The sequence below is a fragment of the Pseudophryne corroboree genome, chromosome 2 (assembly GCF_028390025.1).
Source record: "Pseudophryne corroboree isolate aPseCor3 chromosome 2, aPseCor3.hap2, whole genome shotgun sequence".
NCBI classification, from domain to species: domain Eukaryota; kingdom Metazoa; phylum Chordata; class Amphibia; order Anura; family Myobatrachidae; genus Pseudophryne; species Pseudophryne corroboree.
Window position 1 is genome coordinate 528,542,042 of NC_086445.1, and position 24,735 is coordinate 528,566,776.

A 24,735-nucleotide genomic window follows, 5' to 3' on the forward strand; every position below is an offset into this window, starting at 1 on the left:
ATGTAACAGAGTAAATGATCTGCGTTCCACCATGTTTGCTTCACACTCTCCTATGAACTGTACACTGTAGACATCAGTCACAAACAAAACTGAAATTAAATTGACTCTATCTGTATATTTACTATATTTATTAATTATAGTTGATATTGTGTGAATATTAGGCTATTCTAACTGATAGGTTAGGTTACTATTACAACACTGCATGAAGTAACAGATTCCACAGGTTTTCTTCAAACCTGTGCTTCCGCCATAATAATTTTATCTAGGGGATGGAGCTCTTTGCTTTGCAACAAAATGACATCCATATTTTGGGTTATCTCACTAAAGATGCAACTTGGCTGAGAAGATATTTCCATGTGTTTGAATTAGTGAAGGTTTGATGCAGTGAATGATATGTAATTAGTTTTCTGTGTGTTAATTATTTTACTTGCATGCTTGGTGAGGTAAGAAAAGCCATTGGTGTTTTCTATTATACCAGTTAAGGGTTAAAGACATGTTTTAAATTCATGGAGAAAAGGCAGATTCAGGCGTGTACATATAATTCTTTAGCTGGGCATACACGGTCAGATAAAATGCCTGTCAGTCCGACATTTTATTTGACAGCCTGACACCCATCAGATATCATGGGCCTACGCTGAGAGATATCTCACAGTGGGTGGGATGCATTAAACTGTAATATGCGGTCATATTCACCAAACTCCAGAAAAGGATCTTTACAAGACATTGCCCTATAGAGGCACATAGGCTTCCCTCTCAGCACCCTCAGCGGCGCACACGTCCCTAGATGTATGTGCAGATAGAGCTCCAGGTCATAAACCTGGAAGTCCTATCATCGCAAAGGATAGCTCTTGCCGCAAGAGCTGTCATTTGTTATTTTATTCAAGCATATGACGTTAATAAACGCTGTTATGTTTGCCAAGAGTAGCGGGATGCATCAAAGCAAATGTGATGCTTGTGTATGGCCACAAGATATCTTAGTTTCTTTCTGTGAAGGAGGCATATCCCCGTTCCTATCTTGCGAATGAACAAAAGGAAATGTACATCGGTTGGCTGCAGCAGTGGATATACTGCCAGATGTGTCCGACTCGTAACTTCAAAATATTACATCGGACGGACATGCCGAACAATCCAGCAAGTTTGACCCATCAATATTTTCTGAATGATCACGCAAAACACTATATTGGGTGCATTGGTCAGATAATTGTATTGTGAGTATATGTCCAACATTATTCACAGATATTACAGTATACATTCTTATGAGCCAGTTGCTCATAGCCAATGTTTTCCATAATATGCGCAATCTGGAGATGAAAGAATGAAAACCAAATTGACTTTCATTTGCTGACAGAATTTAATAATAATAATATCATTAGATATTCTCATGTAAACAGTGATTTAAGGCAGTTTAAAAGCTTGAGGGAGATGTTTTATGATTTCAGGATGTTGTGTACTAATTTGCATCCCTGTGTTTATTTTTCCATGCACATAAATGATCATATCAGCAGGATGTAACTACTGTATGTCTACATACTGTACAATAGTTTTCATGTATTCATAACACATATGGCTTGTCATTAGAAGGCAAGCTATTTAATCATGCATCCTCAATATCTTATAGTTAATGTCCTCAATATCTGTATGCTACCTACTACTGGTTTCTGATCTTTTGCCGGTATCCGGACTCCAGGTCGACAACAAAAAGGTCGACACACCTTAGGTCGACGCCAATTGGTCGACACACCTTAGGTCGACATGGACAAAAGGTCGACATGGAAAAAGGTCGACATGAGTTTTTCACATTTTTTTTCTTTTTTGGAACCTTTTCATACTTAACGATCCACGTGGACTACGATTGGAACGGTAATCTGTGCCGAGCGAAGCGAAGGCACCATGCCCGAAGCATGGCAAGCGAAGCGAGCCATGTGAGGGGACGCGGTGCACTAATTGGGGTTCCCGGTCACTCTACGAAGAAAACGACACCAAAAAAACATAAAAAACTCATGTCGACCTTGTTCCATGTCGACCTTGTTCCTGTCGACCTTTTGTCCATGTCGACCTAAGGTCAGTCGACCAATTGGCATCGACCTAAGGAGTGTCAACCTTTTTGTTGTCGACCTGGAGTCCCAGACCCCCCTCTGATCTCTCAGCCGGTGATCTGAGGAGACTGAAGTAACAGACAGCTCAACTTACTTTAGACTCCACAGATCACTGGCAGTGAGATCCGACCAGTCATCTGGCTGCAGCTCCGCCTCCTCCTCAGTGCTCACTGTCTCTTGTCCCTACCAGCAACATCCCAGCGGCCACCTGCAGTGATAAGTTAAATTCACTCCAGGATGGGGAAGTCTATCAGATGAGGGGCCAGAAGGAGCGGAGAGGGGGAGCACAAAGTGAGGCATGTGGGATGGGGAAGGAGTACAATGAGGCATGGGGAGGGGAGTATAGTGAGGCATGTGGCATGGAAATGGGGAGCAGTGAAGCATGTGGTATTAGGGAACAGGGAAGCACAATGAGAAAACGAGAGCACAATGTGGCATGTGGAGAAAGAAGGGGAGCACAGTGTGGGGTGTGGAAGGTAGAAGGGAAGCACAGTGTAATGCTGCCCATACACCAAAAGATTAATTGTCAGATTTGGACAGTCGGAATGAAAGCCTGGTAATGGATGAGCGCAAATAACAGTTGGCTATTTGCTCCTAAATTCCATAAAACTCCGAAAAGCGAAGGCAACTTCTAGCTTTTCTCAGGCTCCAATGGTATGTAGAATGGAAATAACAGCATACGGTTTTATACATTTAAAACAAATTTATTACAAACACATAAAAAAAAACATACATCTAAAAACAACATGTAGAGCTTATCTGTACATCAGGAATGGAACAGCAGACCAAAGCGGTTTTGTCCAAAAAAAAAACAATTGTGACTTCATCAGGAGAATATCTTTCTGTTACACTTAGGTTCCTTAAATACCCTAGCTAATGAGAAAACTTTTACCATGTAAAAGAGTTTGTGCACAACCAGATTTCCTACTTCGTGGCCCTCTGACGAAGTCCTGTGTGACTAAACACGTTGGGGCGTGGCCTAGCATGAAGGATCGGGCAGCGGTGGTTTAGCTGCTTGTGGATGCGACGTAAACTAGAGATGAGCGCCTGAAATTTTTCGGGTTTTGGTTTTGGGTTCGGTTCCGCGGCCGTGTTTTGGGTTCGAACGCGTTTTGGCAAAACCTCACCGAATTTTTTTTGTCGGATTCGGGTGTGTTTTGGATTCGGGTGTTTTTTTCAAAAAACACTAAAAAACAGCTTAAATCATAGAATTTGGGGGTCATTTTGATCCCAAAGTATTATTAACCTCAAAAACCATAATTTACACTCATTTTCAGTCTATTCTGAAAACCTCACACCTCACAATATTATTTTTAGTCCTAAAATTTGCACCGAGGTCGCTGTGTGAGTAAGATAAGCGACCCTAGTGGCCGACACAAACACCGGGCCCATCTAGGAGTGGCACTGCAGTGTCACGCAGGATGTCCCTTCCAAAAAACCCTCCCCAAACAGCACATGACGCAAAGAAAAAAAGAGGCGCAATGAGGTAGCTGTGTGAGTAAGATTAGCGACCCTAGTGGCCGACACAAACACCGGGCCCATCTAGGAGTGGCACTGCAGTGTCACGCAGGATGGCCCTTCCAAAAAACCCTCCCCAAACAGCACATGACGCAAAGAAAAAAAGAGGCGCAATGAGGTAGCTGTGTGAGTAAGATTAGCGACCCTAGTGGCCGACACAAACACCGGGCCCATCTAGGAGTGGCACTGCAGTGTCACGCAGGATGGCCCTTCCAAAAAACCCTCCCCAAACAGCACATGACGCAAAGAAAAAAAGAGGCGCAATGAGGTAGCTGTGTGAGTAAGATTAGCGACCCTAGTGGCCGACACAAACACCGGGCCCATCTAGGAGTGGCACTGCAGTGTCACGCAGGATGGCCCTTCCAAAAAACCCTCCCCAAACAGCACATGACGCAAAGAAAAAAAGAGGCGCAATGAGGTAGCTGTGTGAGTAAGATTAGCGACCCTAGTGGCCGACACAAACACCGGGCCCATCTAGGAGTGGCACTGCAGTGTCACGCAGGATGTCCCTTCCAAAAAACCCTCCCCAAACAGCACATGACGCAAAGAAAAAAAGAGGCGCAATGAGGTAGCTGTGTGAGTAAGATTAGCGACCCTAGTGGCCGACACAAACACCGGGCCCATCTAGGAGTGGCACTGCAGTGTCACGCAGGATGTCCCTTCCAAAAAACCCTCCCCAAACAGCACATGACGCAAAGAAAAAAAGAGGCGCAATGAGGTAGCTGTGTGAGTAAGATTAGCGACCCTAGTGGCCGACACAAACACCGGGCCCATCTAGGAGTGGCACTGCAGTGTCACGCAGGATGTCCCTTCCAAAAAACCCTCCCCAAACAGCACATGACGCAAAGAAAAAAAGAGGCGCAATGAGGTAGCTGACTGTGTGAGTAAGATTAGCGACCCTAGTGGCCGACACAAACACCGGGCCCATCTAGGAGTGGCACTGCAGTGTCACGCAGGATGTCCCTTCCAAAAAAACCCTCCCCAATCAGCACATGATGCAAAGAAAAAGAAAAGAAAAAAGAGGTGCAAGATGGAATTGTCCTTGGGCCCTCCCACCCACCCTTATGTTGTATAAACAAAACAGGACATGCACACTTTAACCAACCCATCATTTCAGTGACAGGGTCTGCCACACGACTGTGACTGATATGACGGGTTGGTTTGGACCCCCCCCAAAAAAGAAGCAATTAATCTCTCCTTGCACAAACTGGCTCTACAGAGGCAAGATGTCCACCTCATCTTCACCCTCCGATATATCACCGTGTACATCCCCCTCCTCACAGATTATCAATTCGTCCCCACTGGAATCCACCATCTCAGCTCCCTGTGTACTTTGTGGAGGCAATTGCTGCTGGTCAATGTCTCCGCGGAGGAATTGATTATAATTCATTTTAATGAACATCATCTTCTCCACATTTTCTGGATGTAACCTCGTACGCCGATTGCTGACAAGGTGAGCGGCGGCACTAAACACTCTTTCGGAGTACACACTTGTGGGAGGGCAACTTAGGTAGAATAAAGCCAGTTTGTGCAAGGGCCTCCAAATTGCCTCTTTTTCCTGCCAGTATAAGTACGGACTGTGTGACGTGCCTACTTGGATGCGGTCACTCATATAATCCTCCACCATTCTATCAATGTTGAGAGAATCATATGCAGTGACAGTAGACGACATGTCCGTAATCGTTGTCAGGTCCTTCAGTCCGGACCAGATGTCAGCATCAGCAGTCGCTCCAGACTGCCCTGCATCACCGCCAGCGGGTGGGCTCGGAATTCTGAGCCTTTTCCTCGCACCCCCAGTTGCGGGAGAATGTGAAGGAGGAGATGTTGACAGGTCGCGTTCCGCTTGACTTGACAATTTTGTCACCAGCAGGTCTTTCAACCCCAGCAGACCTGTGTCTGCCGGAAAGAGAGATCCAAGGTAGGCTTTAAATCTAGGATCGAGCACGGTGGCCAAAATGTAGTGCTCTGATTTCAACAGATTGACCACCCGTGAATCCTTGTTAAGCGAATTAAGGGCTGCATCCACAAGTCCCACATGCCTAGCGGAATCGCTCCCTTTTAGCTCCTTCTTCAATGCCTCCAGCTTCTTCTGCAAAAGCCTGATGAGGGGAATGACCTGACTCAGGCTGGCAGTGTCTGAACTGACTTCACGTGTGGCAAGTTCAAAGGGCATCAGAACCTTGCACAACGTTGAAATCATTCTCCACTGCACTTGAGACAGGTGCATTCCACCTACTATATCGTGCTCAATTGTATAGGCTTGAATGGCCTTTTGCTGCTCCTCCAACCTCTGAAGCATATAGAGGGTTGAATTCCACCTCGTTACCACTTCTTGCTTCAGATGATGGCAGGGCAGGTTCAGTAGTTTTTGGTGGTGCTCCAGTTTTCTGTACGTGGTGCCTGTACGCCGAAAGTGTCCCGCAATTCTTCTGGCCACCGACAGCATCTCTTGCACGCCCCTGTCGTTTTTTAAAAAATTCTGCACCACCAAATTCAAGGTATGTGCAAAACATGGGACGTGCTGGAATTGGCCCAGATTTAATGCACACACAATATTGCTGGCGTTGTCCGATGCCACAAATCCACAGGAGAGTCCAATTGGGGTAAGCCATTCCGCGATGATCTTCCTCAGTTGCCGTAAGAGGTTTTCAGCTGTGTGCGTATTCTGGAAAGCGGTGATACAAAGCGTAGCCTGCCTAGGAAAGAGTTGGCGTTTGCGAGATGCTGCTACTGGTGCCGCCGCTGCTGTTCTTGCGGCGGGAGTCCATACATCTACCCAGTGGGCTGTCACAGTCATATAGTCCTGACCCTGCCCTGCTCCACTTGTCCACATGTCCGTGGTTAAGTGGGCATTGGGTACAGCTGCATTTTTCAGGACACTGGTGACTCTTTTTCTGAGGTCTGTGTACATTTTCGGTATCGCCTGCCTAGAGAAATGGAACCTAGATGGTATTTGGTACCGGGGACACAGTACCTCCAACAAGTCTCTAGTTGGCTCTGCAGTAATGATGGATACCGGAACCACGTTTCTCACCACCCAGGATGCCAAGGCCTCAGTTATCCGCTTTGCAGTAGGATGACTGCTGTGATATTTCATCTTCCTCGCAAAGGACTGTTGAACAGTCAATTGCTTACTGGAAGTAGTACAAGTGGGCTTACGACTTCCCCTCTGGGATGACCATCGACTCCCAGCGGCAACAACAGCAGCGCCAGCAGCAGTAGGCGTTACACGCAAGGATGCATCGGAGGAATCCCAGGCAGGAGAGGACTCGTCAGAATTGCCAGTGACATGGCCTGCAGGACTATTGGCATTCCTGGGGAAGGAGGAAATTGACACTGAGGGAGTTGGTGGGGTGGTTTGCGTGAGCTTGGTTACAAGAGGAAGGGATTTACTGGTCAGTGGACTGCTTCCGCTGTCACCCAAAGTTTTTGAACTTGTCACTGACTTATTATGAATGCGCTGCAGGTGACGTATAAGGGAGGATGTTCCGAGGTGGTTAACGTCCTTACCCCTACTTATTACAGCTTGACAAAGGGAACACACGGCTTGACACCTGTTGTCCGCATTTCTGGTGAAATACCTCCACACCGAAGAGCTGATTTTTTTGGTATTTTCACCTGGCATGTCAACGGCCATATTCCTCCCACGGACAACAGGTGTCTCCCCGGGTGCCTGACTTAAACAAACCACCTCACCATCAGAATCCTCCTGGTCAATTTCCTCCCCAGCGCCAGCAACACCCATATCCTCCTCATCCTGGTGTACTTCAACACTGACATCTTCAATCTGACTATCAGGAACTGGACTGCGGGTGCTCCTTCCAGCACTTGCAGGGGGCGTGCAAATGGTGGAAGGCGCATGCTCTTCACGTCCAGTGTTGGGAAGGTCAGGCATCGCAACCGACACAATTGGACTCTCCTTGTGGATTTGGGATTTCAAAGAACGCACAGTTCTTTGCGGTGCTTTGCCTTTTGCCAGCTTGAGTCTTTTCAGTTTTCTAGCGAGAGGCTGAGTGCTTCCATCCTCATGTGAAGCTGAACCACTAGCCATGAACATAGGCCAGGGCCTCAGCCGTTCCTTGCCACTCCGTGTGGTAAATGGCATATTGGCAAGTTTACGCTTCTCCTCCGACAATTTTATTTTAGGTTTTGGAGTCCTTTTTTTACTGATATTTGGTGTTTTGGTTTTGACATGCTCTGTACTATGCCATTGGGCATCGGCCTTGGCAGACGACGTTGCTGGCATTTCATCGTCTCGGCCATGACTAGTGGCAGCAGCTTCAGCACGAGGTGGAAGTGGATCTTGATCTTTCCCTAATTTTGGAACCTCAACATTTTTGTTCTCCATATTTTAATAGGCACAACTAAAAGGCACCTCAGGTAAACAATGGAGATGGATGGATTGGATACTAGTATACAATTATGGACGGGCTGCCGAGTGCCGACACAGAGGTAGCCACAGCCGTGAACTACCGCACTGTACTGTGTCTGCTGCTAATATATAGACTGGTTGATAAAGAGATAGTATACTCGTAACTAGTATGTATGTATAAAGAAAGAAAAAAAAAACACGGTTAGGTGGTATATACAATTATGGACGGGCTGGCGAGTGCCGACACAGAGGTAGCCACAGCCGTGAACTACCGCACTGTACTGTGTCTGCTGCTAATATATAGACTGGTTGATAAAGAGATAGTATACTCGTAACTAGTATGTATGTATAAAGAAAGAAAAAAAAACCACGGTTAGGTGGTATATACAATTATGGACGGGCTGCCGAGTGCCGACACAGAGGTAGCCACAGCCGTGAACTACCGCACTGTACTGTGTCTGCTGCTAATATATAGTCTGGTTGATAAAGAGATAGTATACTCGTAACTAGTATGTATGTATAAAGAAAGAAAAAAAAAACACGGTTAGGTGGTATATACAATTATGGACGGGCTGCCGAGTGCCGACACAGAGGTAGCCACAGCCGTGAACTACCGCACTGTACTGTGTCTGCTGCTAATATATAGACTGGTTGATAAAGAGATAGTATACTCGTAACTAGTATGTATGTATAAAGAAAGAAAAAAAAACCACGGTTAGGTGGTATATACAATTATGGACGGGCTGCCGAGTGCCGACACAGAGGTAGCCACAGCCGTGAACTACCGCACTGTACTGTGTCTGCTGCTAATATATAGACTGGTTGATAAAGAGATAGTATACTCGTAACTAGTATGTATGTATAAAGAAAGAAAGAAAAAAAAACCACGGTTAGGTGGTATATACAATTATGGACGGGCTGCCGAGTGCCGACACAGAGGTAGCCACAGCCGTGAACTACCGCACTGTACTGTGTCTGCTGCTAATATATAGACTGGTTGATAAAGAGATAGTATACTCGTAACTAGTATGTATGTATAAAGAAAGAAAAAAAAACCACGGTTAGGTGGTATATACAATTATGGACGGGCTGCCGAGTGCCGACACAGAGGTAGCCACAGCCGTGAACTACCGCACTGTACTGTGTCTGCTGCTAATATATAGACTGGTTGATAAAGAGATAGTATACTCGTAACTAGTATGTATGTATAAAGAAAGAAAAAAAAACCACGGTTAGGTGGTATATACAATTATGGACGGGCTGCCGAGTGCCGACACAGAGGTAGCCACAGCCGTGAACTACCGCACTGTACTGTGTCTGCTGCTAATATATAGACTGGTTGATAAAGAGATAGTATACTCGTAACTAGTATGTATGTATAAAGAAAGAAAAAAAAACCACGGTTAGGTGGTATATACAATTATGGACGGGCTGCCGAGTGCCGACACAGAGGTAGCCACAGCCGTGAACTACCGCACTGTACTGTGTCTGCTGCTAATATAGACTGGTTGATAAAGAGATAGTATACTCGTAACTAGTATGTATGTATAAAGAAAGAAAAAAAAACCACGGTTAGGTGGTATATACAATTATGGACGGGCTGCCGAGTGCCGACACAGAGGTAGCCACAGCCGTGAACTACCGCACTGTACTGTGTCTGCTGCTAATATATAGACTGGTTGATAAAGAGATAGTATACTCGTAACTAGTATGTATGTATAAAGAAAGAAAAAAAAACCACGGTTAGGTGGTATATACAATTATGGACGGGCTGCCGAGTGCCGACACAGAGGTAGCCACAGCCGTGAACTACCGCACTGTACTGTGTCTGCTGCTAATATATAGACTGGTTGATAAAGAGATAGTATACTCGTAACTAGTATGTATGTATAAAGAAAGAAAAAAAAACCACGGTTAGGTGGTATATACAATTATGGACGGGCTGCCGAGTGCCGACACAGAGGTAGCCACAGCCGTGAACTACCGCACTGTACTGTGTCTGCTGCTAATATAGACTGGTTGATAAAGAGATAGTATACTACTAATATTATATACTGGTGGTCAGGTCACTGGTCACTAGTCACACTGGCAGTGGCACTCCTGCAGCAAAAGTGTGCACTGTTTAATTTTAATATAATATTATGTACTCCTGGCTCCTGCTATAACCTATAACTGGCACTGCAGTAGTGCTCCCCAGTCTCCCCCACAATTATAAGCTGTGTGAGCTGAGCAGTCAGACAGATATATAATATATATAGATGATGCAGCACACTGGCCTGAGCCTGAGCAGTGCACACAGATATGGTATGTGACTGACTGAGTCACTGTGTGTATCGCTTTTTTCAGGCAGAGAACGGATATATTAAATAAACTGCACTGTGTGTCTGGTGGTCACTCACTATATAATATATTATGTACTCCTGGCTCCTGCTATAACCTATAACTGGCACTGCAGTAGTGCTCCCCAGTCTCCCCCACAATTATAAGCTGTGTGAGCTGAGCAGTCAGACAGATATATAATATTATATATAGATAATAGATGATGCAGCACACTGGCCTGAGCCTGAGCAGTGCACACAGATATGGTATGTGACTGAGTCACTGTGTGCTGTGTATCGCTTTTTTCAGGCAGAGAACGGATTATAAATAAAAGTGGTGGTCACTGGTCACTATCAGCAAAACTCTGCACTGTACACTACTGAGTACTCCTAATGCTCCCCAAAATTAGTAAATCAAGTGTCTAAACGGAGAGGACGCCAGCCACGTCCTCTCCCTATCAATCTCAATGCACGTGTGAAAATGGCGGCGACGCGCGGCTCCTTATATAGAATCCGAGTCTCGCGATAGAATCCGAGCCTCGCGAGAATCCGACAGCGTCATGATGACGTTCGGGCGCGCTCGGGTTAACCGAGCAAGGCGGGAAGATCCGAGTCGCTCGGACCCGTGAAAAAAAACATGAAGTTCTGGCGGGTTCGGATTCAGAGAAACCGAACCCGCTCATCTCTATGTAAAACATGTTTGAACGTGTATACTTACGGTGGTTGAGACTGCCGAATGTGGTACGTGATTTTAGCCTTGTGTCTATGAAAGCTGCTTTTATATATATAAAACATTTCCTATTTATACGTTTTTTATATCCATAGATAATCTAGTTTGCTCATACAGTAGTAAACTGGGCACATGCCCCTATCCACAGTGGCACACAGGTTCAGTATGCTGGCAATATATTAGATATCCAAGGGGGATTATTTGTTCCAAAAGAATAAGTATAGCCATCGGAGTTTATGCCTGAGGAAAATATGTGCTCTAATGTACAAACTTAATTAATATTAAATTTATCCAGGTAGCTAAATGATTTGAGGAACACATGCCTGTGTGTAATGTGGAGTCCGGTCTTTAGGTCAACCGTAAGTAGGTCGACACTGTCTAGGTCGACCACTATTGGTCAACATGGTTTCTAGGTCGACAGGGACTCTAGGTTGACATGTTCTAGGTCGACATGACATAAGGTCGACATGAGTTTTTCAAAATATTTTTCATTTTTAGAACTTTTTCATACCTTACGATCCACGTGGACTACAACTGGGAATGGTAACCTGTGCCGAGTGCAGCAGTAGTGGAGCGAAGCACCTTGCCTGAAGCCATGCGAGGGAACACAGTGCACTAATTGGGGTTCCTAGTCACTGTACGGAGAAAACAACACCAAAAAAGCTAAAAAAAAACTGATATCGACCTTTTCTCATGTCGACCTAGTACATGTCGACCTAGAGTCCCTGTCGACCTAGAAGCCATGTCAACCTACTTACTGTTGACCAATAGTGGTCGACCTAGACATGGTTGACCTAAGTCTTATCTACCTTATTTACTTGTGTAATGTTATACAGAAGTCTATTTACTAAGCCTTGGATTGAGATAAAATCGCTGGAGATAAAGTACCAGCCAATCGTCTCCTAACTCTCATTTTTTAAACACATCCTGTGGCATAGCAGTTAGGAGCCGATTGGCTGGTACTTTATCTCCAGCGACTTTATCTCCATCCAAGGCTTAGTAAATAGACCCCACAGAGTGTTAGGAATTCTATTAGTACTCTGCCCTAAAAGATACTGACTGGTAATGGAGCAGATATCATGGTGGGTAGGACATTATGATGATGTATAGAGAGTGTTATAACAAATTTGCTATGGGACCCAGACATTACTAGTTTATTCCTTAATGCTCTGCCATAGGGGGGGTCATTTCGAGTTGATCGCTCGCTAGCAGTTTTAGCAGCCATGCAAACGCTATGCCGCCGCCCACTGGGAGTGTATTTTAGCTTAGCAGAAGTGCGAACGGTTGTATCACAGAGCGGCTGCAAAAAAATTTTGTGTAGTTTCAGAGTAGCTCAAAACCTACTCAGCGCTTGCGATCACGTCAGCCTATTCAGTTCCGGATTTGACCTAGCGTTCGGCCAGCCACACCTGCATTTCTCCTGGCACGCCTGCGTTTTTCCGAACACTCCCTGAAAACGGTCAGTTGCCACCCAGAAACGCCCACTTCATGTCAATCACTCTGCGGCAACCAGTGCGACCGAAATGCATCGCTAGACCCTGTGCAAAACTGCATCATTCGTTGTGCCCATACGTTGCTCGTGTGCATTGCGCTGCATACGCATGCGCAGAACTGCCATTTTTTAGCCTGATCGCTGCGCTGCGAACAAATGCAGCTAGCGATCAACTCAGAATGACCCCGATGGTCACAGCATTTGTGTGAAGATTTTAAGGAGGCAGTTGGCAGATTTCCAACTATAAGAAGGAGAGGTACAGCATAGGGGAAATATTCCTCAGTTGGACCACCATACTTTCTGTAATGTCTTTTTAGGAGTATAATTTACCATATGTGTTGTTAAAGGTTTAGTGACACATTTGTTTGCTACTAGTTAGGTTAAGCTGTACAATTTGCTCTTTATCACCGTAAAACCATTTCTTTTAGTGTTATGAAAAGGTTTGTCTCAGGCTAGCACACGCTCCTACACTTGCCGCACCTGCATTTTGTTCGTCGGGAGGCTTGCCACCTAGCAACAGCTGGTGGGTTAGGTGAAAGCCTCCCAACGATCGCTGAGAAGGTAAAGTGAAAGAAAACTTTCACTTACCTTCTCAAAGCCTGGGAGGAGCAGGGCAGAGCCGTTGGTCGCGGCAGCGCACTGGTCGGTGAGCGTGCAACGCGCGCATCACGGGCGCAGGCACAGCCGGGCCCAAGCGCACGCACCCTTATAAGGTGCTAAGCTCCGCCCCAACAGTCACATTTTACCTCAGCGCTGCAGCATGGAGGACACAGTGTCTGTGTCAGCTACAGACACTTTGGTATTGTCCACAGCACTCAGCAAAAGAGGCATGCAGCCCTCTAGGCTGAACCTAGAGGAGTCTGCTGATACTACCTCCTCAGATGAGGACATTATTTTCAAGAACAGAAGAGTTATTAAGCCTGTCAGGTCAGAAGACAGCAGGGACACCTCTGAGGAGGGAGGAGTCAGTCAGAATGCTGAGACTCCTTCTCCTCCTGCATATTCTCACAGAGTGGTGAGAAAGTGCACAACTAAAAAGAAACATACTTTCTAGAGATGACTGTTCAGGAAAAAACATCTCTTTCCCAGGTATTGCCCGTAGTTGGAATACCTCTAAGGTCCATAGCAGACCCCTCTCTCCTGCCTCTGACCGGCATTTTGCGCAAGACCGTGCACATACTAATCATAGCCATATACTCCCCCTTTCCCACTCATCTAAGGATGCTGGTTACCCTCTAGTAGATTGGGAATCAGAGGAGGTAACCAGGACTAGCGCATCCTCTTACAGAGGCGAATATAGTGTTTTGCAGAAGGCCCGAGTAGCTTTAGCGGGCAGAATGCCCCCGTCTAAAATATACTCTTCTCACTGGGCTCTGAGTGAGCCAACTAATCTAGCTCCCAGACCAGTAGATGTTCCCAACCTGAAGGATTCTGAACTTTTCGACCCAGACTTTATAGACGAACTGAAGGTCCGCTATAAAGCTTGCCAGTCCTTTGCGGACCTTAAAGGACCTCAGCCTTCCAAACGGCCCTTTCATCGGGAGGCTCGTCCTGTGGGAGCCAGCAGTTCGATCCGAGACCACAGGGGTGCCCCCAGAGCTACCAGAGGAGGCCCACCCCAGACACGGACCGCAAGAGGCACAAGGTCCGGCAGCACATATGCCCCCAGGAAAGACAGAGGATACGGTAAGTCACCTTACTCTACAACCTCCGCCTTGTCTTTCCCAGGCAATAGCCTCCTGGAGACAAATCACCATACTTTCCCCTTTTCCATTTTCTGTGCCAAAATATTTCCCTGTTCAAAAAACGTCAGTCAGTTATTAGATGGAATCCTATCTCTTGCCCAGCAGCTAGGCAAGATAGAGTTGGCAGACGCTTCCAAAAAGGGCTGGGTCAGTTACCTTTCTCCTGTCAGGAAACAGGACGGTTCATACAGACCAGTGTTAAATGACAAATCTCTTAACCAACATATAAAACCTCATTCTTTCCGTATGGAGGGCTTAGCAGACATACCCTTTCTGCTCTCCAAGAATGATTTTTGTATCAATATAGACCTTAAGGAGGCCTTTCATATAATTCAATTACTGTACATTCAAATCACAGGAGACTTCTGAGGTTCCTATGGAAGGACATCCTCTATCAGTGGACCGTCATGGTCTTCGGGCTTTCCAACGCCCCTTACACATTCACACGCCTTATGAAATCAGTGATCTCTCATCTCCGCCAGAAAAGGATCCGCTGAATAATCTACCTAGACGACCTGTTACTGGTCCACTCAGACCAAGAAACCCTTTTGCTTCACAAGGAGTTCATTCTTTCTCTCCTCCAAAATCTAGGGTTTACTATAAACTTTGACAAGTCCATGTTAACACCTTCCCAGTCAATTATTGTCAAGAGGCAATAGACATCTGGAACTGGGCGGTGGAACGTTCTATACTGCTGTCCGAAACATACGTTCCAGGAGAGCTAAACGAGTTAGCTGGTTCCTTATCCAGAAAAAAATAAACGCTGGATCAGGCGTCTCTAAGACCAGAAATTTTTCTCAACATCATGGAAACCTTCGGTTAGCCACAGGTGGACCTGTTTGCAACTCCATCGAACACACAGGTTACAACCTTTGTGTCCAAATTCTGGACTCAGGGGTCTTTCCACATGGATGCAATGTACTTTCCATGGACAGATCTACATCTCCCATATGCTTTCCCTCCCCCAACTATGCTATTAAAGGTACTCCACAAGATCAAAACAGAGTACCTCAACTTATCCTAGTATACCCCGTCTGGCCCTCCTGAGTTTGGTTCCCCTTGATCAGCCCCCTCCGCAAGGGACCCAGGCTTCCCCTGGGCATGTCCAAAGATTGCTTCCAAGGGACTCCTGACCTTCTGCAGGAGCTTCCCCATTGCATATGGATAGCAACATTACTTGGTTGCTAACTACCACTAACCTCTCGGCCTCTTCAATAGCCTTGATAAATGCTTCCCTTAGGCCCAGAACGAGATCCAGATACCAGTCCATCATAGATGAGTTTATACCTTGGCAGGCTTCTCAAAATCCGCCTTTGGGTTCTCTTTCTGAGCCCAACTTAGCCCTGGACTTTCTGGCCGCTAAGTTTGAGTAAGGCCAGGCTTCTGCCACCATACGGCCGTATGGCTCTGCCCTAGCTCTTCTAATTCCAGGCCTCACAGAAAACAAGTTGTACCTTAGATTACGCAAAGGTATTTTCTTGTCTAGGCCACCATGTCCGTGATACTCTTCCATGTGGGATATTAATCCTTTTTCGGACTACTTAGCCACCATCCCTTCAGCTGCCAACATTTCTTATCTTTCAAGAAAACTAGCTTCACTGCTAGCACTGGCATTCACAGCTAGAGGAGCCAAGCTTTCCTTAATAGACACAGCTGAACCCTGGATGACGACCACCCCAATGGGTTTCCATATCGTCCTAAAAGGACACACAAAGTACAGCTCCAGTCAAACCTCTTTGGTAGAGTTTGATCTCGTCAGGGACCAGCTAGATGTGGATCTTTGCATAGTCGAATGCCTATCCGCTTATCTCACACTAACAGCCCCATGGAGAAACGACATCTCTAATCTTTTTATCACTTGCGAAAGCCTTTTCATCTGACCAGACTCTATACAATCAGGGGTTGGATAGTTTCTGCCTTGCAGAGCTCAGGGATAGACACCTCCATCTTCAAAAGACACTCCATCCGTGGTGTCGCTGTCACTTCAGCAGCGGCTGTAGGCTTAACATTACAGTCTATAATGCAGGCCGCACGTTGGTCATCCACTCGTACCTTCGTTAAACATTATTGGAGGCCTTCTGATACCCAAAGGATAGAAATCCTTAGAGCAACCACCAGGTGTGTGGTAGTCTACCCACCAGCTGTTGCTAGATGGCAAGCCTCCCAACGAACAAACTCTAGTTTGCAGGAATCTATGATCTGCAAACCCTCTTTGTTCTAGGGAATAGGATTGCCACCTAGCAACAGCTCCCACCCTACCCACCCTATACCTTGCTTGGTCTGTTAGTTGTATTCTCTTACAACAGTCATTATTTATACCTGTTCTCTCCTTGGATTTCAGGCGCTCCAAAAGGTCAGAAGAAACAGCCGCAGACGCAGCTACCTAAAGATCAAAAATAGCCTTATATGTACCTTCAATGTGCACCGCAAGTTTGTGGCAGTTTAGATTATGTGCTAGTGTTGCTTTTGAAGCAACATAACAGTTCTTTCTTCTGCCATTTCCAATTGTGTTTTCTTATCACATGTATTACAGTTGAAGGCTTCTAGTAAACATATTGTCTCTGCATCTATATTGTCTCCTGTGTCCTTTGTTACTAGGTTACAGGAACCAGGGTGATCTCACCCTTCTAATTGTCGCTCTTGTTCTAGTTGGGATTGCCATCTATAAGCTTCCGTAAAATCTGACTGTGGGGACGGGGCTTAGTGCCTTATAGAGGTGCGTGCGTGCTCATCAGTGCTTGCGATTGCCCATGACACGTGCGAGGTGCGCTCACCGGCCAGTGCACTGCCGCAACCCACAGCTCTGCCCTGCTCACCCCAGGCTGTGAGAAGGTGGCAATCCTATTCCCTAGAACAAAGAGAGTTTGCAGATCATAGATTCCTGCAAACTAGTGTATCTCCTATAGGTGCTGAAGACTTTTTTCTATAGCTGCTGGTCAGTCAGGGCCTTCATCATCTGATAGTAATAGGGAACTATTGAGAAGATGTATTCTTCATAGGAAGGAGACGTAGAAAGTGAGCAGGGAATGAACAGCTTCATATTTTAAAACACAGAAAAGTATCCCCCTTTCAGCGCCTCTGAGCCAGCACCTTCTTGGTGTACACCTGCACCAATTACTACACACAGACGTGCTTCATATTTTACACTGTGCAGGTTCTGCATAGTGGGCACAAATGACAAAGTAGGGGTGAGGCTTTGCTGAGTAACTTGAAATGGCATTGAGGCTTCTGGTTGACTCAGTGATAACATATGGAAATTATGGAATGGAGTGAAGAGCACAACGATGCTTTATATGGATATTGTAAGTGCAATAATTCACTTCTTCAGTAACTGGGTAGCAAATGGGTACAAGTGGCACAGTGGACGGTATATGGGGGAAACTGGTACAGTGGATGGCATGTGGGGAAAACTGGTACAGTGGATGGCATGAGGGGGTATAGTGGTGTCATCATGTCCTTAGACCCTGTGTCATACATCTTTAAGATGCCAGGAACATTCCTGATTAAGCAGTAAAAGAAAGCTAATTTCTTATAATAGCACACAACATAGAGATTTTCAAGATGTCATTGCTTTGTTTTCCCTGATATACAACAGACACGTTATGTACAATATTGTGCAGATGTTTAAGTATTTCTCTGTACGCATATATTTGTAATACATAGAATATATGGGCAAGGACTAAAACCGCAAGAAAGTGTCTGATGTAGGCTTATTGCTGCAATATTTTAAAACTTTTTGCTTTGCTTAGAGATCAAGCATTTTTGGAGACACTTTTCTAGAAGTCCTGTGTTTGTCCATTCACCTGTAGTGTTACCAATACTAGCTATGGTTTTACAGTGTACATTGCTGATAGTGGAAATCTGTATTCCATGCAGATAATAAGAAATCTCACTGTACGCTTAGGATTCTAATAAGCTATTATCACTGACACATTATAGTGCTCTGCAATTATGACCCCGTACTAATTGGTACTTATCACACACACCAATGAAGACTGACACTACCTAACCTTATTTGGGAGACCTTCTCAGTTATCAGTGTCTTATAAAATACAATTACGCTTAACCCTTCTTGGTCCTCTGTTCAGTACTTAATATAATTTTCTGTTAGTTGTTTACTGCTCTGCTGTGCCTAGCCACTACAATGCTGTCTATGAACACTGAGATCAGCAGCATAAAATTGCTAGCCTTTAATTTGTAAAACTTACTGAATGCATCCATTCTAGCAAATTCAGAGTAGTATAATATTGTTTTAGAACAGTCAATCTTATATGAAAAGTCCTTTAAGTTCAAATTTGGTGCAATATTTTTAGAACAAGATTGTTTTATTTAACAAAGGAAGTCAAATGTTCAATTCTAACACTAAAGGGCCCTACACACTTAAAGATTTCACTGAAAGATATGAACGATCTCGTTCATTAATGAATGAGATACTGGTCATATTTTTCAGTGTGAAAGCACCAACGATGAATGATGCGCACTCGCTCATCGTTGGTGCCGGCTCGTTCATACGTGCAGGCCAATATGGACAATCTCGTCCATATTAGCAAGCAGGGCTATGGAGCCAGGTGATGGGGGAAGTGAAGAAACTGCACTCCCCCGTCACCTCCCCTCTGCCGCCGGGTCGCCCGCCGGCCGTATCGGCCGTCGGGCTGCTCAGCGGCCAGTCGCTGAGTGTGTAGGACCCATAACTCATCATTCTAAAAACAATTCACCTTAGTATCAAAAATAAGAAATAATGCTGAACCCCTTTTATAAAAAGGCTACTTTTTCATCCATTGGTGTGCATGATACTTGGGTAAATAACATTTAGGGCGATATGTAGTACCCGAATATACCCAAATGACTACGATATCACGATAGCTTCTAGCAGAACCTTCAATGGTAGTAAACAAGCTCAAGGTCATTTTTTTAGGGTAGTCAAGCTCCAAGTCTGCAGGTACACCCAAGTGAGGCACCTTGTCTTTTCACAAGGTTCTTACCTCTCACAGGGATCTTTCCCCAAGAAGGCTGTGTATATATGAGGAACACATCAGGTTGCAAGAGATGTATCTGGAGGATGTTAATGACAGCAATGATTATGCGGTGTCAGTACCCTGGGTATGTGAGAAAGGCAGCAACAGCAAAGCATTGATCTACAGTAGGCAGTTACCATTATGATATCACAGCATGACCTCATTGGTGTTCTACATTCCAAAAAGGAGAAGCACACAAGATAATCTCTAGTGATGTGTGATATGTTTATTTTCCTCCATAACACCACTGCTTCCTATTATTCACCTATCATTTGATTCGGGAGGCAATCACGGGATCCCGGCAGTTACAATGCCGATGCCGGAATCCCGTCAGGCAGTGAAATGCCACCGCCAGCATACTGCCACCACAGGCTTTTCTCCATCTGTGGGTGTCCATGACACCCATAGAGGGAGAATGTAACCTGTGGCGAGCGCAGTGAGCCCTCAAGGGGCTTTCTAGTGCTCACCCCGCTGCAGGCATACTGGTGGCCGGTAAGGTAACACGTATGTATTCCTTTAATACGCATCTGTCCCTTTACCATCTCCATAATTGGCAAATTGTATTCAATCAATCAGATCCCAGCACCTTGTTCTCATTTCATTAATCTGCTGTTTTTGTCTACTTTCCATTTTTCAAGACTGCTACTAGGGTAGAAAACAAGTAAAAACATTGACACAATACCAAAAACCACATTCAAAATAAAATTGTTTGAGGATGTTTTTACTTTGAATTGACATTTTTAGTGAGGCCAGGCCTTGTTATTTCAGCACCTCTATGGGGTGCGACTGAAAACAGGTGAGGTTTTCCTGCTGGGTACATCAGTTTGCAAGGTACTGACGGAAACGCGGTGCTAATGGATTTCCAAACCCCCAGTGTCTGTGCCCAGTATATAATATAGGCCATGCTGAAGATACAGTAAAGGCCTCATCATGCCCATTTTTAGGAATCCTGACACCCATCAAAATCCTGACAACGGAATTCCATCAGTCGACATCCCAAATGTAAGTGTGCCGGGGAGGGTTAAGGTTAGGGTTAGGCACTAAGGGGAGGGTTAAGTTTAGGCAGCGGGAAGGGAGGGTTAGGGTCAGGCTGCAGAAAGGGAGGGTTAGGGGGATTCTTAGTGTCGGGATTACGGTGTCAGTCATGTGACCAGCGGCATCGCATGCATCAGGATCCCATAGCCAAGCCCATTATACAGTGGACTTTCATGATTGATACATATTCAGTTTAGCCCTATGAAACTTGAGCAGTGTATAGTATATGCCTGTTATGCTTGGCCAGTATACAGAATAGTCCCATTGTGCTAAGCATGCACTCTGGGGTTCATTATTTATTTATGTACTATTATTTATTACCAGTTATTTATATAGTGCAGACATTCTGCAGCAAATATTTTGGCTATTCCCAGTTTGTAATCTATATTCCCTATCACATGTACATGCAGACACATTCACGCTAAGGTTGATTTTGTTGGTTGCCAATTAACCTACCAGTATATTTTTGGATTATGGTAGGAAACTGGAGTACCCAGAGGAAACCCACACAAGTACTCCACACAGGTAGGGCCATGGTGGGAATTGACCCATGACCTCAGTGCTGTGAGGCAGTAATGCTAACCATTACACCATCCGTACTGCCATTTAGAGTTGGATACTTGGCACTTTTAGAGTGTAGTATGTGCTTTATCAGACGGCTCATGCACATGGAAAATGCTCATCTCTGCGTCCTTTTTATGCTTTTGTGTAACTCTGACTTGTGCATCCTTGATCCTGAAGAGGCAATATGGGGGGAGTGAAGGGGCATGTAAGTGTAGGAAAGGGCTAATCTCTGCCTATGAAATGTAATCTCACAAATAAAATATTGGGCCCGATTCAGGTTGGATCGCAATAAGCGATCCAACTGCAAAAATTAAGAAAAGGATGCGCCCGCATGTTCTGCGGGCCCCGCACATTGAAACGTTGACTTTGACCACGTGTGTGTCTTCCGTTTTTTGGAGCCGTAAGTGCTGCCAATTGCTACAGTATATATACATACATACTTATATATACATCTATACTGTATATATAGATAGAGATACATGTTACACATATAAACTGTACACACATCATGGCTACTGCACACACATAACACAGATTCATCCTGTATTACACACACACTTATGTAGCACAAATTTCCTGTACTGCACATGTATATGTTAAACGGAAACCTTTTATATACACACACACACACACACACACACACAACCTCGTGCACTCCACCTGGGTGACCCCTGACATGTATCAGTGTAGGCCCGGAATGGAGCGCACCACTCGCTGGCAGCACCGCAGGGCGTGAGATGCCGCTATGATCCCGGAGCAGCCGGCACTGGCAGTTTGAACAGCCCGGCCATCCTAAGACACTCGAGGGTCACTCAGATGGCCGATACTCACGCAAGTGATCCGATACTATGTCCTCGGATGCAGCAGCGGATTACAGAAGCATGCAGAAAGGCGTCCATTAACATTGGCCCTCATTCCGAGTTGTTCGCTCGGTATTTTTCATCGCATCGCAGTGAAAATCCGCTTAGTACGCATGCGCAATGTTCGCACTGCGACTGCGCCAAGTAACTTTACTATGAAGAAAGTATTTTTACTCACGGCTTTTTCTTCGCTCCGGCGATCGTAATGTGATTGACAGGAAATGGGTGTTACTGGGCGGAAACACGGCGTTTCAGGGGCGTGTGGCTGAAAACGCTACCGTTTCCGGAAAAAACGCAGGAGTGGCCGGAGAAACGGTGGGAGTGCCTGGGCGAACGCTGGGTGTGTTTGTGACGTCAACCAGGAACGACAAGCACTGAAATGATCGCACAGGCAGAGTAAGTCTGGAGCTACTCTGAAACTGCTAACTCGTTTGTAATCGCAATATTGCGCGTACGTCGGTCGCAATTTTAAGAAGCTAAGATTCACTCCCAGTAGGCGGCGGCTTAGCGTGTGTAACTCTGCTACATTCGCCTTGCGAGCGAACAACTCGGAATGAGGGCCATTATTTGTATAATTGTGTAGTGGTCTCTGCAACAACCATCATAGTTGCTGCTGCACTGTGGGCCTAATTCAAAGTTGATCGCAGCAGCAAATTTGTTAGCAGTTGGGCAAAACCATGGGGGTCATTCAGACTTGATCGCACGTAGCAACTTTTTGCTGCTCGTGCGATCAATTAGACGCTGCCTATGGGGGAGTATATTATAGCATAGCAGGGCTGCGATTGCTTGTGCAGCCCTGCTATGCTAAAAAATGTTTTGTGCAGAAGTAGACTAGCCCTGCAGTTACTTACCCTGTGAAAGCGATCCAGCGATGAAGGTCCCAGATTTGACGTCAGACATCCGCCCTCCAGACGCCTGGACACGCCTGCGTTTCGGATCTCCGCGCCCGGAAAACGGTGAGTAGATGCCCCGGAACGCCTCCCCGCTGTTAATCTTCTTGCAATCGCGCTAGCGATCACTTTCTTCTTTGTTCTGGCTGCTCGTTGCCGGGCAACAACACGCGTGCGCAATGCGAACGTGTCCCTATGTGCACTGCAGGGGCAACAGATATAACATGTGCAGAGAGAGTTAGATTTGGGTGGGGTGTGTTCAATCTGCAATCTAATTTGCAGTGTAACAATAAAGCAGCCAGTATTTACCCTACACAGAAACACTATAACCCACCCAAATCTAACTCTTTCTGCAAATGTTATATCTGCCCCCCCTGCAGTGCACATGGTTTTGCCCAACTGCTAACAAAATTCCTGCTGCGATCAACTTGGAATTACCCCCATGATTTTGCCCAACTGCTAACAAATTTGCTGCTGCGATCAATTCTGAATTACCCCCTTTGTTCCGTTATTACTCTATCACACTCCATCAACTTATTCCATCTGAGTACTATACACAAATCACTGTTTAAGCATAAATATGTAATAATATATTTAATAATATCCTAAAGTGAACATGAGAAAAGTTGTGTAAAGACTTGCACAACTATGGGGGTAGTCTATTTTATACCTTTTAAAGCCAGAATATTAAAAGGTAGAGAAATAAATTCTTAGGCAGAATCAAGATTAATAATTAAAATAGGTAGAGTTCCAAATAGACAGACTGTGATAAAGTGTTGTGCATCCTATTCACATGTTATTGCTGCAAATAGGACGCACAAGCAGCTTCTGCTATTTAAATTGATATGCAGCATGTCTATATTCTGTGTGTAATAGCAACTGCATTAGCATACAAAATGCTATAGTGTATTCCAGCCAAACACTGTAACATAATTAGGTACAGTCACAATTACACACTGAATATAGCTATGCCGCATATCATTTAAATCAGCATAAGCTGCTTGTGTGTCCTGGAGGACTACGGTTTATTTCGGATGTGTAATACTTTAATCATGGGACTTTTGGGAGCCAATGGGTGACATTCTCTGACACTGTGGTCCTCCTATAATAAAAGACGCATTTTCTTTGCTCATAGTTAATTAACCTACCAGTAAATTTTTGTAGTGTGGGAGGAAACTGGAGTACCGAAGAAAACCCATGCAAATACGGGGAGAATATATAGACTCCATGCAGTTAGGGCCATGGTGACAATCTAATCCATGACCTCAGTGCAATGAGGCAGTTATGCTAACGCTTACACTATCCATACTACCCAATAAGATGAATTAGGCCCTTTGTTTGAGAACATTACAGTACTGTAGGTTAAGTGGTGCTGAACACTACTGCTGTGACTGGACTGGACACTGCAGTAGTGTTCAGCAGTGATAAACCATTAAATAACAGTCTCTACTGTGTGTAGGTGACAGGTTCACAATAAGTATGGCTGTATTTTAATTCTCAGAAAAGTAATACTGTACTTAAATGATATGAGAGGCAGTTCCATGTGATAGCATTTAAAAGGCAATCACTATGCAGTACAGGGCAATATTAATCTGTATTAACTGTGTTTGGAGGGTACTCCATCATGTATCCATCACTGCTTATCTGACAGAGATCTTCACATTTCAGCTGAACGGAATGACTGCTAATGCTGACACGTCCCATTCTGACGCATCTCTCTGAGTGCTGTAAACATTAATACTTAACACAGCAGCACACAAGAGGTTTGTAAATGCACGAAGCAATCGTAAAGAAGGGACATAGAGGAATAAAACTGGGCTAAGAATAACTTTACACAGCAGGATCCTCATGCTGAGCACATCAAATGGTGTAGGCAGAAGGGCAGGTCAGTATTTAACCTGCCGAGAGGTGTGAACCCATAGGACAGGATCATAAAATAAACACACGACTTGCACCATCCAGCAAAATAACAGACATTACTGGAAATTACCCCTACCAGAATAGCACGGCTTATACGTCAAATGGAAAGGTGATGGAGGCTGAGAGAAAACAATTCTAAAATCATTCCTTGACAAATGTTCACCACCTTATTGTACACTT

The 24,735-nt window shown here is 45.1% G+C and overlaps 1 protein-coding gene across 3 annotated transcripts in view; it reads left to right on the forward strand.

Moving 5' to 3' along the window:
- LOC135033722 (CUB and sushi domain-containing protein 2-like) overlaps window positions 1-24,735 on the forward strand; it is a 1,450,369-nt gene that overhangs the window by 1,110,632 nt on the left and 315,002 nt on the right. The window lies entirely within an intron of this gene.